Source organism: Corvus hawaiiensis, chromosome 4, assembly GCF_020740725.1.
Source record: "Corvus hawaiiensis isolate bCorHaw1 chromosome 4, bCorHaw1.pri.cur, whole genome shotgun sequence".
Classification (NCBI taxonomy): domain Eukaryota; kingdom Metazoa; phylum Chordata; class Aves; order Passeriformes; family Corvidae; genus Corvus; species Corvus hawaiiensis.
In genome coordinates, this window is record NC_063216.1 from 44,542,421 (window position 1) to 44,555,889 (window position 13,469).

A 13,469-nucleotide genomic window follows, 5' to 3' on the forward strand; every position below is an offset into this window, starting at 1 on the left:
TTCCTCCTCTTCCATTAAGCAAGGGAGATACAGGTAATAACACCCTGTTCCTGGCTTCCTGCCCTGGCACCCCACAGTGCCTCAGTACAGTAATGTTCAGATGTTGTTCTTGTCAGCTTACTCAGTGCCCTATTCACTCTGAGAATCCCCTGCTATGAAGGGCAACAGGTGACAACAGCCTCAATGCAGATTAACAGTGAATACTCTGGTCCATACAATGCAGTTGCATCTCCCTCTAGCTGCCTTCAGGGACAATGCATGCACTTAATAAAGCCTAGACTTAGACCTCCTCAAATGATTTGCAGCGCAAACAGAACTACACAGCTGCATGCTGTTAGTATCATACTTTCTATGCATTCAGCATGAAATAACTGACCAAGTCTGTTGAAGACAGCTGCCTGCAAACTTTTTTAAAAACCCCAGAAGTGAAACGCAAAGCAGTTTGGGGGGAAAAAAAAAAAATCACTAGTTTCAAGAAGAAAGCTGTAGTATGTGTTTGAAACACAGCTTCTGTATCTCAGGAACAACAAAGAAAGGGCATGTAATCAATTATCTTACAAGCTTGTTATTTTGCCTCAATTATGTTCTAATATTAATATTTCAGAAAACCAAGAATTGCAATGCTGCTTCAAAAGAGATACGTGAACCAAGACTACGAGGAAGAAATTAAACAGCTATGGAACTGGCAGGATTAAAAATCACTCACCTAGATTTGGCCATTAATATTCCCAGCCTCTGCTGCAGCATCAGGGCTTCTGTCATACTCAAAGTGTCATGCTGTCTTGTCACAGAACTAATCATTGGACCTAGAACTAGAAGGGTAAATAACAAGAAAAAAATTGACATTTTTTTTAAGATGCCAGTTAGTAAACTAACAAAAATACATGCTTTTGTTTATATTTTGTGAGTATTATGTCAAGCAAGGTCTTCACAATGTTTGAGATAAGACTGATCTCTGAGTTGCCCTGGCATTTCAGTGCCTTGGAAGAAAATAATCTGGCATTCCTGTCTGCAGGGTAGCCTGTCACACTGGGGACTCCATTCATTCTCCACTGCGTACCCAGTGCAGTGTGGAAATGACAGATGTGAAGCTCCCATTATCCTCAGTGCATACCAAACCAAACCACAGCTGACAAACAGAAGAACACATATAACTTACTCTACTGAACTGCCTCTTGCTTATCCTACTGAACACATACACAAATGCTGACTTGTATGGCTAACACATCACCCTTTCTCTGCTTCCCTCATGATTCTTGCTCCATGACACTAACCATAAATTGCTTGCTTTTACTTCCCCACCCCCCCGACTATTCTCACACTAGCTATCCACTCACATTTAACACTGAAAACTAACTGCTGCTTCCATCACACTAACAGCTGGCAGTCTCTGTTCTCTGCTTGTAAAATTGTCAAACAAGCACTTGATGTTTCCTTTGATGCTGCTTACTACACTCAACAGAAAGGCTAATTTCTCAAAATAATACTTTATTATTAGTCTTCCTTATCAGTCTTTCAGGATGTCTGTGCAAACTTCTTTGAGACCACTGCAGCTTTGCTCATAAATTTTTTGCTTCAATTCTTTGTATTCATCAGCTGTCCCCTGTGTTGCCCCTGGATTAAAATCATTTTGGGAAACCAAAGCACTCTGCTTTTTTGCATAGTATCAAGAGTAATGTAGTCCCAATTTCATCCCACATCCTAGGCATCATTATACCAGTTGCAGAACCCTCTCACTTGTGAAGGGATTGTACAAGAGAACACCAGAAATTCAACACTGGCAAATGCAAAAATAACATACCTAGCAAAGGAGTTCTATCTGTTAGGAAAGATCAGTCACATAGTCATGCAGTCCAATGGAAACTCTAGCTGGACAGATATCATAAAGCAAATGAAACGAAACTGTTTGAAAAGAACTAAAAGTGCCAAACCAAAAATACTCTTCTATTGTATGAATCCATAGTGCACCCACAGATTTAGTAATGCATGCCATCAGGCCTCCCTGTCAAAAAAAAACAGATTAAAAGCAGAAATATGCTACTTAGATGGCTCAGCCTGAAAAAAGGGAGCACACAGAGCAGAAGAAATCAGTACAGAATTACAGGTGGCAAAGAGAAGATAAATAAAGCACAACTATTTTCCAAACGCAACCATAGGGGAACAGCAGTTGACATTATTAAGAGGGGGTTCAAAGAAACACACAGAAGTTCTTTTTTCACACATGGTACATAGTTAACCTTTGTGATCTGCAATGTCTTGTGGGAATGAGTTCCAAATATTTAAAGATTCAGAAAGTAATTGGACAAATGAAAGCTCCATGAAGAGCTTTTAAACTCAAGGATGTCACATCTGGCTCAAAAAGCCCCTAAGGGGCAGATATTTAGAAGGGTCTTAAGGAATGATCATAAAATGTTCCTTCTTACTATTCCCTTCCCTATATATTTACTACTGGCTGTCAGAATTTACTATTTACTGTAAGAAACAGGATACTGGACAAACTGATACTTCAAGTGTGACCCAACAAAGCCATTCTAATTAACATATATGGATGACATCTACTCAGCATAAATTTGTGAATGCTCTGCTGTAAGACATTAAAAAAAGGAAATAATTAACAACTTATACTTAACTTGAAAATAAACCCTAGATTTCACAAAGGTACTTAAAGGTAAACTTATTGAACTGCTTGACAGATACATACTTTTGCATATAGTTGTGTGCAGGACCTATCCCTCAGCAACAAGCACAAGCTTTGTTTATGTGATGGCCCTACCCAATCTAGTTGGTATTATTAAACTGTGATTTCAGTCAGGTTAGATTTTTGCTGGCTTAGCATACCAGACCGGCCAGCAGAAAGTCTAGCAAGTGCCAGAGCCAGCTGCAGACAGAATCACAGCCTCAGTTACCTCTACCCAGTTTTCAGAAAAACTAGCCACCTCACTAACTACTGGGATTGAAGTTTACCAAATTCCCTGCTAAAATTTTCAGAACAGGAGAATGGAAAGAGGGAGCAGAAAACCTGACCCATCCACTCTGGTGAAAACTTAGGAGGTAGTCATTAGAAATATAATTAAAATAAAAATATTCACAGGCAAGCTGTCCTAATGCAGGTATGTTTGCACTGGTCTTTACCTTGGTATTTTTCTAGCAAAGTTTTAAAGCTTTTACAGGGTTTGGCTACCTAAAGCAGACTAGCCTATTTCAGTTACCTAAGAATGATTCTTAAACAATCTAAACAGTTTCATAATGGATTAAAGCAAGCATACAAACTTGCTGCACCTAACTTCTTTTAAATGTAAAGCAATAACAGAATTCTCCGAACAGTTGCTTCCAATTACAAGTTCGCTGTTTACTCAGTTCGGGATTTTCTTAAATTTTCCCAGATTGCAAAATATTTACCCAAACTTAAACATACAAGAAGAAGTAGACATTTCCACAGTCACAACCCTAAGTTATGTCTACAATGTCAAATTTAGGAGCTGTAATTTCCCCATTCACAAAGCATCAGTGGTGGATGGGTGCAGTCATGCAAGGAGGGGGAAAGGGATGAAGAATATTTTCTGCTTCTCCCTAACATTACTGCATTGCAAGGTAAAAATCCCAGGCAAGACAAACCAGGACCAGCATTCATCTAAACCTTGTTAATGGGAGGGAAAGGTAGGAACTGCCGTAACTTCACTAAGATTTATTACTTGGCTTTGTAAAGCAAAATGTAGCTCTTTCCCTCACAGACTAAGCAGGGCCAACAAGTTATGCTAACCTCTCAGAAGTCAAGGAACACAAGGCATCAGTGTAAACAAGAGCAGATACTTTAAAAAGAACAACACAGCTTGTATAAATTCTAACATTTGCAGTTCTACAGTCTCCCCAGGTGGGGAATGATCTGAACGAGGTGTGCATTCCCCTTCTGTAAGAAAGGCTACACAGACACACTGCTATCGTACTCCTCATTTTGCTCGTAGTCACCCCATTAAAGTCAGCTCATGGTTGCAAAGCTGATCTAAAAGCTGGTTTTAACTTAGCTCTGCATGCTCTGGTTACAGAATCAAACATTAACTTTGGGAGATATTTTCTGTACACCTAAATTCCTCTCACAAACCTCCTAAAAATCAGAAAAGGCAAAAAACCCAAACCATAGCACACCTCAGAAAAGGTAGGGAGAAGCAAAAGTGTCATGTCTCTAAACCCATCTTTTGCATAGTCTTTTCAAATGAAAAAGTGGCCTTCCAAACCACTAGCTGCCACAGTGCTAGGTCCTCTCTTATGTCTTTCCATTTAGTGTGTAAGAAACAGAGTCCAAATGTTGTTGTCTAAACTGCATCTAAACTAGACACTAGGAGTAAGTATCACAGATAATGTGCTAGACAACGGAACACACTGAAGGAGACAAAACTAATTTGGATAACTTCCTCCCAAAATCCCTGGCCCTCAAGAATTTGGATGTTTACATATACAGGGATTCAGAGAAGTATCCCCAATTTAGTATTACGATGACCATCAGGACACCTGCCCAGTACGTCCTGCAATCTCACACACAAATTGGCCATACTTGAAGAAAACACAACCAAATCCCTACAGATACATTATAACTAATTTTCTCATCTCAGTTTTAGAGCACTTGTTAATGTCAATGGTTCTTCTACAGCAGGGGGATAATTTCACCTGCAAAGTGTTAACCTCAGAGATTAAATTGAAACGTAGAGTATAAATCTGAACATTTCAGGTTATACGTAGAAATTTTCTAAGTAACTCATTACACCCTCTGCCCACCAACCAGAGCTGTCACTACAGCAAAGCAGCTTTCCAAACAAAACAAACTTTGTATGAAAGCGTAAGACAGCAAACAGACAAATAAGAGAAGCCAATTTACCATGTAAGAAAAATATTATTGAGTAATATAAGGCCTGTTTTATTGGCATGTTATTCATTTCAGAATATAGGCGAAGGAGGCTGAATGGTACTGCAGTCAGTCCTTTGAATTTTGCTGGTAGCCAAATACTGCCCATCTCATAACTGGCTAATACAACGGATTAAACAAATAAACTCTGTATCTAATGTGGTATATCCTAGGTCTTTAGAGTCATAATGTAATCCATGCTGGCAAATTCTATATGATTTAAGAATCCTGGTATCCTACTTGGGACTTAAAAATAACCCATACTTTGACCTTCTGTTTATTTTGGCTAGCATATCTTCACTGCCATGAAGCCAAGTTTTTCAACTGGAAAACAAAACTTCACGTTTCTGGTACATGGGACTCCCACATACCAGACCTCACATGCATGTAAGAGACGAAGCACCAAAATAAAGCTAGTAATTATTGAGTGTGGCCTTAAAATCCAAGAACCTTATTTCCCCAATGGTCAAAAAAAAAGACTTCTTCACTTTATAATTACCAAAAGGAAAAAAAAAAAAAAATCTGTACATCAGCAAAGACTGACTTTAACATTTGGAGACACAACAGACAAAAGAGGTGCCAAAACTGGAATGTTCTCCCATGGAAACACAGGGGTTTAATGGGATATGAGTGTTCAAGAGAACAGGAAGAAATCCACGCAAAATACAGCAAAAGAAGCACAAAATGCTCTCCTTGCCTGCCCACGCCTGCTGCCATCACTCAAATCTACTCATCTTCTTTCAGGTGCCCTGGAAGGCTCTTGCCTTGCACAGTCTGACAAACAATAACATAACAATTCACACCCAAGAAGCAAATGCATTTTGGGAAGAAAGTTTGCTTTACTTTAATAGTAAAGCAAACTGAACTAAGGTCAGACATAGTCCTTGCCCTTCATCCACTTGGCAACAATTACTAAGAAAATTACTACTGAAGGTGCCTAAGTACCTTGGATGAAAAAAGCAGTACTAACAAACCATAATGGAGTTAAAAACTACAACGAAGGAGATCCAAAAAGAAACTAAACATGCTGAGAAAGAGTTTGGTGCCACTGGCTGCCATTAGCGAAAACAAAGTAGGAATGGTTGAGGTGAAGTTGCAGAATCTAGTTAATGACTTTGCTTATGCTAACAGGTGGAGTTTTCTCTCAAGATTTTTATTAAAGGAGCATGTTGTCAGGCTTATGATTAAAACGCAGTAATAAATGTACACTCCTTTTCTCTCTTTAGCCCTTTCCAAAGCAAAAAAACAAAAACAAAACAAAACTGACAAAACCCAAGCTAAACTGTAAAAGCTTTCTGGCTCCAATGAAAACAAAATTATTGCAACCACATACCAGCTAAAGCACACTAGCTTGCCATTTCAGTGCAGTGCCCTCAGAGGCCTCTTTGAACACGCCTGGAGGAGGCTGATGCAGGATCGCACCAGAACTCACCCTCTCAGCAGCATTCCTTTGCCTGCACCTCCTGCTGCTGCCAACTGCCTGCTCATCAAACTCACAGGAGGCTTTCTTTTTTTCTTACTCCTGCTTTTTAACAGTCAGATCACCTCACAACTCGACCTGTTTTGCTATATATGTTTTCATATATTTGGATTCAAAATGAACAGCAACTTTTTATTTCATCCCACTTTAGTGCCATATAAAAATAGCCAATACCATTTAATAAAATTAAAATGAAATAAAATGAAACATGAGGAAAAGCAAACTTGGAGCCTTGTTGTTTGTTTAAATTCAGAACTAGCAACTGATCTTGAGGAGTCATTATGCAAAAATTTGAAATGGTATGCTACTATTAAATTAATTCTCTACCGTTCTCCTTAAAAGTGATCATTTCAACAAAATGCTCAAATTTAGGCGAGATAGTTAAACATTTGCAGGAACACTGTTCAACAGTAATTCCTTAAAAAAACATGCTCATTCAGACAGAAAAGCTCTTATATTCACCACAATTACAGTAGAAGTGAAGATTAAAGACCAGGTCAAACAGCTGAGCTAAGATGAGCAGAGGGAGAACTGCAGCAGGCAGCAATGTTGTGCCAACACTAAATACTTCATGATGTTTAAGACCAATTTATGTAACACCAATCCTACACCTCTCCACTTTGCTCTAGCATGACATTATAAGAACTGCATTCCCTTATCCTGAGATGTGGTACCCCCATACTTTGGCCTGTCCCAATGCAATATAAAGAGTAATCGCACATTTCATTTAAGTAGTAGGTTGGTACAACTATTCTATTCAACAAGTGCACATACACACACATACATACAGCATTAAACAGAGTTTCTAATTTTCACCTCAGTGCATTTTGAAAACTCTACGTCTTTAATGAACATGAATCTTGAACAGGAGCACAAAAGCTGTTTGCTCCACCATCCCCATTAATCCTTCTGAGGATGTGGGACACTGTTTCTGGTTCTACTCTTTAATCGCTCTCCAAAAAATGATCCTCTTACTCTAAACTTCCAGAGAAACAAGACTTATGTTTTACTTGGTATCATTTTTAAAACAACTTACACACATGCAAATATTTTTCAATTTCTTAGTAAAACAATTTCTCCAGATCCACACTACCATATTCTTTTCTGTGAATGTCTGCCAGATTAACTGCATCCTTTTAAAAGAAAACAGCCAGAACATCAAACTCCAAACCATGGCATTAGGTTAAACAAGCAAGCATTACTAAATTGTTTTATTCTTAGACAATCTAAATCACTTTTAAAACATCCTATAAGGAATAGCATATACTGAAAGCATCATTTTTACACAATAATAAACAGCAGAAATGGGACTGAAGTTTTAAGAGCTGTGCTATGGAAATGCTTTTTGGATTCAGGATAAAGGAGAAAGGCAAGGAGATGGGAAGATAAAGTGGAAGGCTACAATAATTAAGTAATGGGGCCAAGGAAGAAAAAAGTATCTAGCTTAATTCTTAAAAAGGAAGCTTGACTTGAAATTGTTTGAATAGTGAGTCAGTTCTCCAATATTTAACCACAAATGCCTCCTAAAACTTGAGGTCTGCAGCTCTTGCCAAGTTTTCAAAGCCAGTGAAGTGCCAAATCTTGTAATTAAGTAAATGGCATTGAGTTTATATTTTGTAATATTTTAATCTTTGTAATATTGTCTGTTCAAACATTTCAGGAAGGGTTAAGTTCTGCTTTTATGTTTTTGACATATTTTACACACAATCTTCTAATGCATTAATAGAAACAACTCTGGAAAGCCTACAAGACTTTCTTACTGAAATGTTAAGCGGATTGAGTAAAAAATTATCAAAACTGGGACCATGCCACTGTGTTTTATTAAAATAAATAAATAAACACAGTATGTCTATCATTTCAGTATGTATTCTCAATATGTGCCCTTTTTCATCTATCCATTGGTTCCACTATCAGCAAGTTCTTAGCACTTTGATATAAGGAATCTGGCCTTACCTGAACATCAAGCTTTTATATATGGTTTTTATTTCTTGGAAAACCGAAAACCAAATCCTCCCAAGATCTCATTAAATCTGTGTTCTTTAAAAAATAGCTTGCCTTCTGTATTTACCATTTTTCCATTTTCCACACAAAACTCTTTTTTACAACTTTTGAAAGGTTCACAATTTTCTTGGTCCTGTTTACGTATCTCCTCATGTGCTTCTTGTACCTTTTTTTCTTTCTACTTCAAGGAGAAACTCTAATAATCATTTAAACTAAGCTACCCCTGTGGCCCCAATTCGTTACATAAAAGGGAAAGATTAACAATAGCTAGTTACACCTCTAAATCAAAACTATGCCGATTGGTCACTGAAGTAAAATTCACAGTCTTAGGGTATCTTTTGTCACTACTGAACTGCATCTGCCAAAAAGCAGGTTTAGGTTAAAATTATTTTCTTTGTATTCACCATGAAGAAGAGCATAAAAACATTCAGTTAATGTGTCTGATTTGCCAAATCGTGGTAACCTGACTGCATAGATGTCTGTCTGTGCTTTGGGCTACACCAGCTCATTAAAATTCTGATTATTAGGATGTGTGCAGCAGATTTAAGTAAAACCCATTTATAATCATATCTGTGCATCCAAACAACTATTTTCTTCTTTTCATTGCTGAATCTCTTACAGTCAACTTTATGTAATTAAAAAACTACATCTTCTTTAGATTTGAGTACTACTTTGCTAGTGATTTACACCCTCCACATTAGTCTAGTTGATCTATGCCCTAAAAAATATTTTCCAATTTCAGATGGAAGCTACTAAAAACTACTTTGATCTACCTGTACAATGGAGAGCAAAGTTTCATTAAGCAAAAAATCCTTTATTCATAGTCCTTTATAATTAAAGCAGCTAAAAGGTCCACTTCCTTATACTCCCATGTTTTAAAAAAGCTCCATTTAGGGTCTTATAAAATGTGTCCTTCTTGATCACTGCTGAAACAGTACAGAAATGTCTGTAGTAGCCTACAAAGCCTACAGAGCCTTACAAAGCATTATTCTGTTGTGGATGATTTACATCACATTAGACTACTGCTGTTCAAAGTTAACATCAGGCACCATTTTCTTTTAGCAAAGAATAAACATACCTTTTTATAGAATCCATATTGTCTGCTTTGTATAACTCTCCTTTTAGCATTTTAAAAAGCTATAAAAGTACTATTAGAAGACTGTATGTCTATCAATAGAAATGTGGATGTCAGTGTGTGCATGTGTGTGCTGTATCTACACACCAGAACAAGGAGCAGGACAGAGATTAAAGCTTAGCTTGCCCTAATAAGGAAGAGCACCATTCCCACAGGAGTGCTCCCAGCAGTGCTGCCTGATCAGAACACTCACCAGCAGAACAGCCTGCAGCCTAACACAAAGTTGCATCTTAGTGTGTATATTGTTCCTTTTCCTGTTACCGCATCCCCAAAACAGACTACTGACACACATTTAAGACATAATAAATAAATAAATAAAGCAGAAAATTAACAGATGCCCCTTCTATGACTCATGGAAGCTGATGATTGAGAAAAACGCATCACATCATCTCATGATGATTAAAACACCTAAAAGATCATGCAAAAATCATTTTGACATTACCAGTCAATAAGGATCCCAGATATGTCATTAAGATTTTACACCTTTTTTCTTGTCCTGTGTCACTCACAAGGGATCCTGGCTAAACCACTTGGCCACAAGTCCGGCTGCATGGTGAGCAGGTGGACACAAGAGTGCAAGCAAATTAAACCTGTCAGAGAATGCATCTCGGGTAACTTGAAGATCAGAGAAACAAATATCACCTTGCCCTACCATAGGATCTTGCACTGAATTTTGTTATACCATTCTTCCTCAAAAGACAGAAATAAAACTAAATCTTTGATTCTTATTGTAAAAGAACTGTCATAGAACAACTGTTTTCATTACAAAGTTAGCCTGAGTAACCATTTGCTCTCTTCTACTTTACAACATAATGAATTGTAATGTAAGAATGAACATATGGCTTGTAAACCCAGCCAATACTTAAAATTCCTCAATACCATCAGTTGTGGACCTCATTATTTGCTACTATTTACAAAATTAATTTTTTTTCCCTGAGTCACCTTTTTGAATCTCTATTTCCAACTCTATTTCCTGGAAGAGTATGGCCTGGGATAACAAGATTTGAGATGGTGGGAAAAGGGGAAGAAGATCTGATTTTTGCCTTCTTTTTGTAAAATTTAACTCTTCTCAAGACATTACTGAAGCTTAATCTTCAGGCACTTTACTGTCCCAAATTTTTAAATTGAAAGACTGTCTGTACAGTGAAGGTGCCCTGTTGGGGAAGATGAAACAGGAAAGCCTTGGAAATATGATTGCCTGACAAAAGATTTTGGGAATATGAAAACTACAGGCCACATCGAAATGAAAGCCACTTTTGAAATACCAGGTCTTAGTTACTGAACAACTAGAAAACAATGGTATGGCCACTGAAGTAATCCCCTCTTGATGGAACAATACCCTCTGCTTGCAAACAGGTCCAAGGGTCAGAGCAGACCCTACTAGCTCAGCAGAAGGGGTCCAAAGAGTAGTTTTTAGAAGTTAAGATGTAACACTCTATGGTAATATAAGAACTCTTATAGGCTGTATGTAAATGCTATAGGATTTGTATCTTGTATTAGATTGGTTAGTGACAATTAGAATATTCAGTGCAGAAGATGATTTATTGTATTGTAACCAGGACTTCAGACTTTCTCATTCTCACTTCTATTCATTCTCTCTTCTATTCATTCCTCTCTTCCACTTCTACTCTTGCTCCTACTCTCTCTCTCTCTCTCACCCGTTTACTCTCTTGCTCTCTTGGGCCTGCTCAGAGCTGAGTCTAGCAGCTCTGAGCAGTGCCCCAATACCCACGCCCTTTACAATAAACCGGCTGTGTCCCAAGACCTGCCTATAGAGATCTCTCGTCTCCATCCGTCACCGTCTACGTCCGGCCGTCCCGACTGGACTCCAGAACCCCCTTAACCTACAGTGCCCATTTTTGAAGAAAGGAAGTTTACAATGAAATTAAGCTTTCCTCACCAGACAGAAAAAAAAATAATACATTAGAAGTGTGTGTGTGTGTGTGTATATAGATATATGTATACTTCTGTTTAAACAAGTCCTTCCATAAGATTCTTTCTGTTAACAAGTCTGAATAGGTGTCATTTAGAAAATAATTCCTGTGGGAGGTTTTTAGGATTAAACTGTCAACTTTCTGTGTCACATGACATTTAGAAGCACTGGTACATTCAACTACACAGAAAAAATCATATTCACTTTCTTGTACTGAAATTATCTCCTATTGTCATAAGTGGCAGGTATTTAAGGACAAAAAGCAACCTTTCTAGATTTTCATTTTCCTAACAGATGCACGTTTTCTAAGCAACAACTATGATGCCTGAATACGTGCACTACAATCTCTCACAAAGCAGTCATATCCAAGATTTGGATTCACAAGTACTGTGAAGACTGAATAAGCAAGAGTGACACAACTCAGTTAAAAAAAAAAACCAAAAACTCCTAAGTGAAAGGCCTAAAGAAGTGCCCTGAACTTTCCTGGTGCAGGCACAGTAGCCTTAAGTTCCAGCCTCAGACAAACCTCACACACCTTCTCCTCTCCTTGGCCATGGGGAATTCCAAGCACTGCAGAGTGTCAAATATCACCTGAAACGCTGTAGCCCTCAAAGCCTCCACACAGATGTTTTGTTTCTCTACAGCTGCATTCAGTGGTAATCTCTACATATCAGTTCACACTGGCTACATGTTTCTGTATTATTTTGTGACTCAATCTTTTGTGCCGCAAACTTCTCTAACTTCTAGATAATAAGAAAGAGGTTGATGTAGTGCAGGAACTCATGCTTTCTGATCAACGAATCAATATGATTTCGCAGAAGCTTCTTATTGTTTAAAATACCCTCTACTCACACATCTCACAACTTTGACGTAATACCCTACTTACACACTTTGCTTAGTTATACATTCTACCTACTTATCTTATACTACTTATACATATACATATCACTCTACTTACACATTTTCTTTCTTACTTATACTTTTTACAACTTCTGCATAACACAGTACTTATGCATTTTACCTGCTTATACATCTTACAACCTTTACGTGATACTCTACTTACACATTTTACAACTTATCCATAATACAGTATGTATACACTTTGCAACTGCTGTGCATGAGATTTCACACTGCTTGATTGATTTCTCTATTCTGTCCATGAGCTCCGCACGCACTTTTCTGATAATACAATTGGTTTTAATCCAGTGCAGCACAGTCCTTTTCATCTATTCCTTGCTGTCTTGGTATTTAGTTTTTCAGCTTCTTCTTTCTCAATTCTTTTCCAATTTAGCACAGTTTACCTTTCAGTCCTTGATGAATTCCTGAGGGCTCTAACAGGTGGGACTCCTGATCCAGGCAAGCAGAATCCAGATGATGACAACAACAAAACCCATCCAGCGATCAGCAGCCAAGTTAGTCCAGGAAATCCAAACAACAAGACAGCAAAGAACAGGAAGCAGATATAAGTCTATCCCTCCTCTCCCGTGAAGCCTTCAGACGAGCTTAAAAACCCTCTTGGGGCTGATGTGCTGCAGCTGAAGGTGGAAAGGCCAGGTGAAGCCAGTGAGGGTAATTCCAGCCTGGTCCCACTCTGAGGGCTCTGATAAGAATTAAAGATGGTTTCGCTGAGGCACACTATCAAGGTTAAAATACCTTACAACAACGTAGTTTAAAATACCACACAAACTCCAAATACTTTTGTCTATGGAAAATAAGCTGATTTGATTTATAGCTAGCATGAACAAGCTTACCCTTGCCCATCCATTTTGTTAGCATCTGATGGCTATATTGAATGCCCATTTTCTCTCATAAAGAATTAATTCTAGAAACTGCTGAAGATGCCAAAACTTTACTACCATTACTAACCATGACTACCTCAAGGCAGCACCCATAGCACTCTTTTAAAATGATATTAATTCCACAACAGGGTCTTGTGTTTACTTGGGACTGAAGTCTCCAAAATTTACCCTCCGCAGATACACAGTTTGAACTTCCACGGTGGAAAACATATACATTGAAGCCA

The 13,469-nt window shown here is 38.0% G+C and overlaps 1 protein-coding gene across 2 annotated transcripts in view; it reads right to left on the reverse strand.

Annotated features, from left to right (window-relative positions):
• FRS2 (fibroblast growth factor receptor substrate 2) overlaps nucleotides 1–13,469 on the reverse strand; it is a 50,655-nt gene that overhangs the window by 17,962 nt on the left and 19,224 nt on the right. For both annotated transcript variants that reach the window (XM_048301266.1, XM_048301267.1), the window contains exon 2: nucleotides 707–812. The gene's annotated coding sequence lies outside the window, so the exon portion shown is untranslated. The remainder of the gene's footprint in view (nucleotides 1–706; nucleotides 813–13,469) is intronic.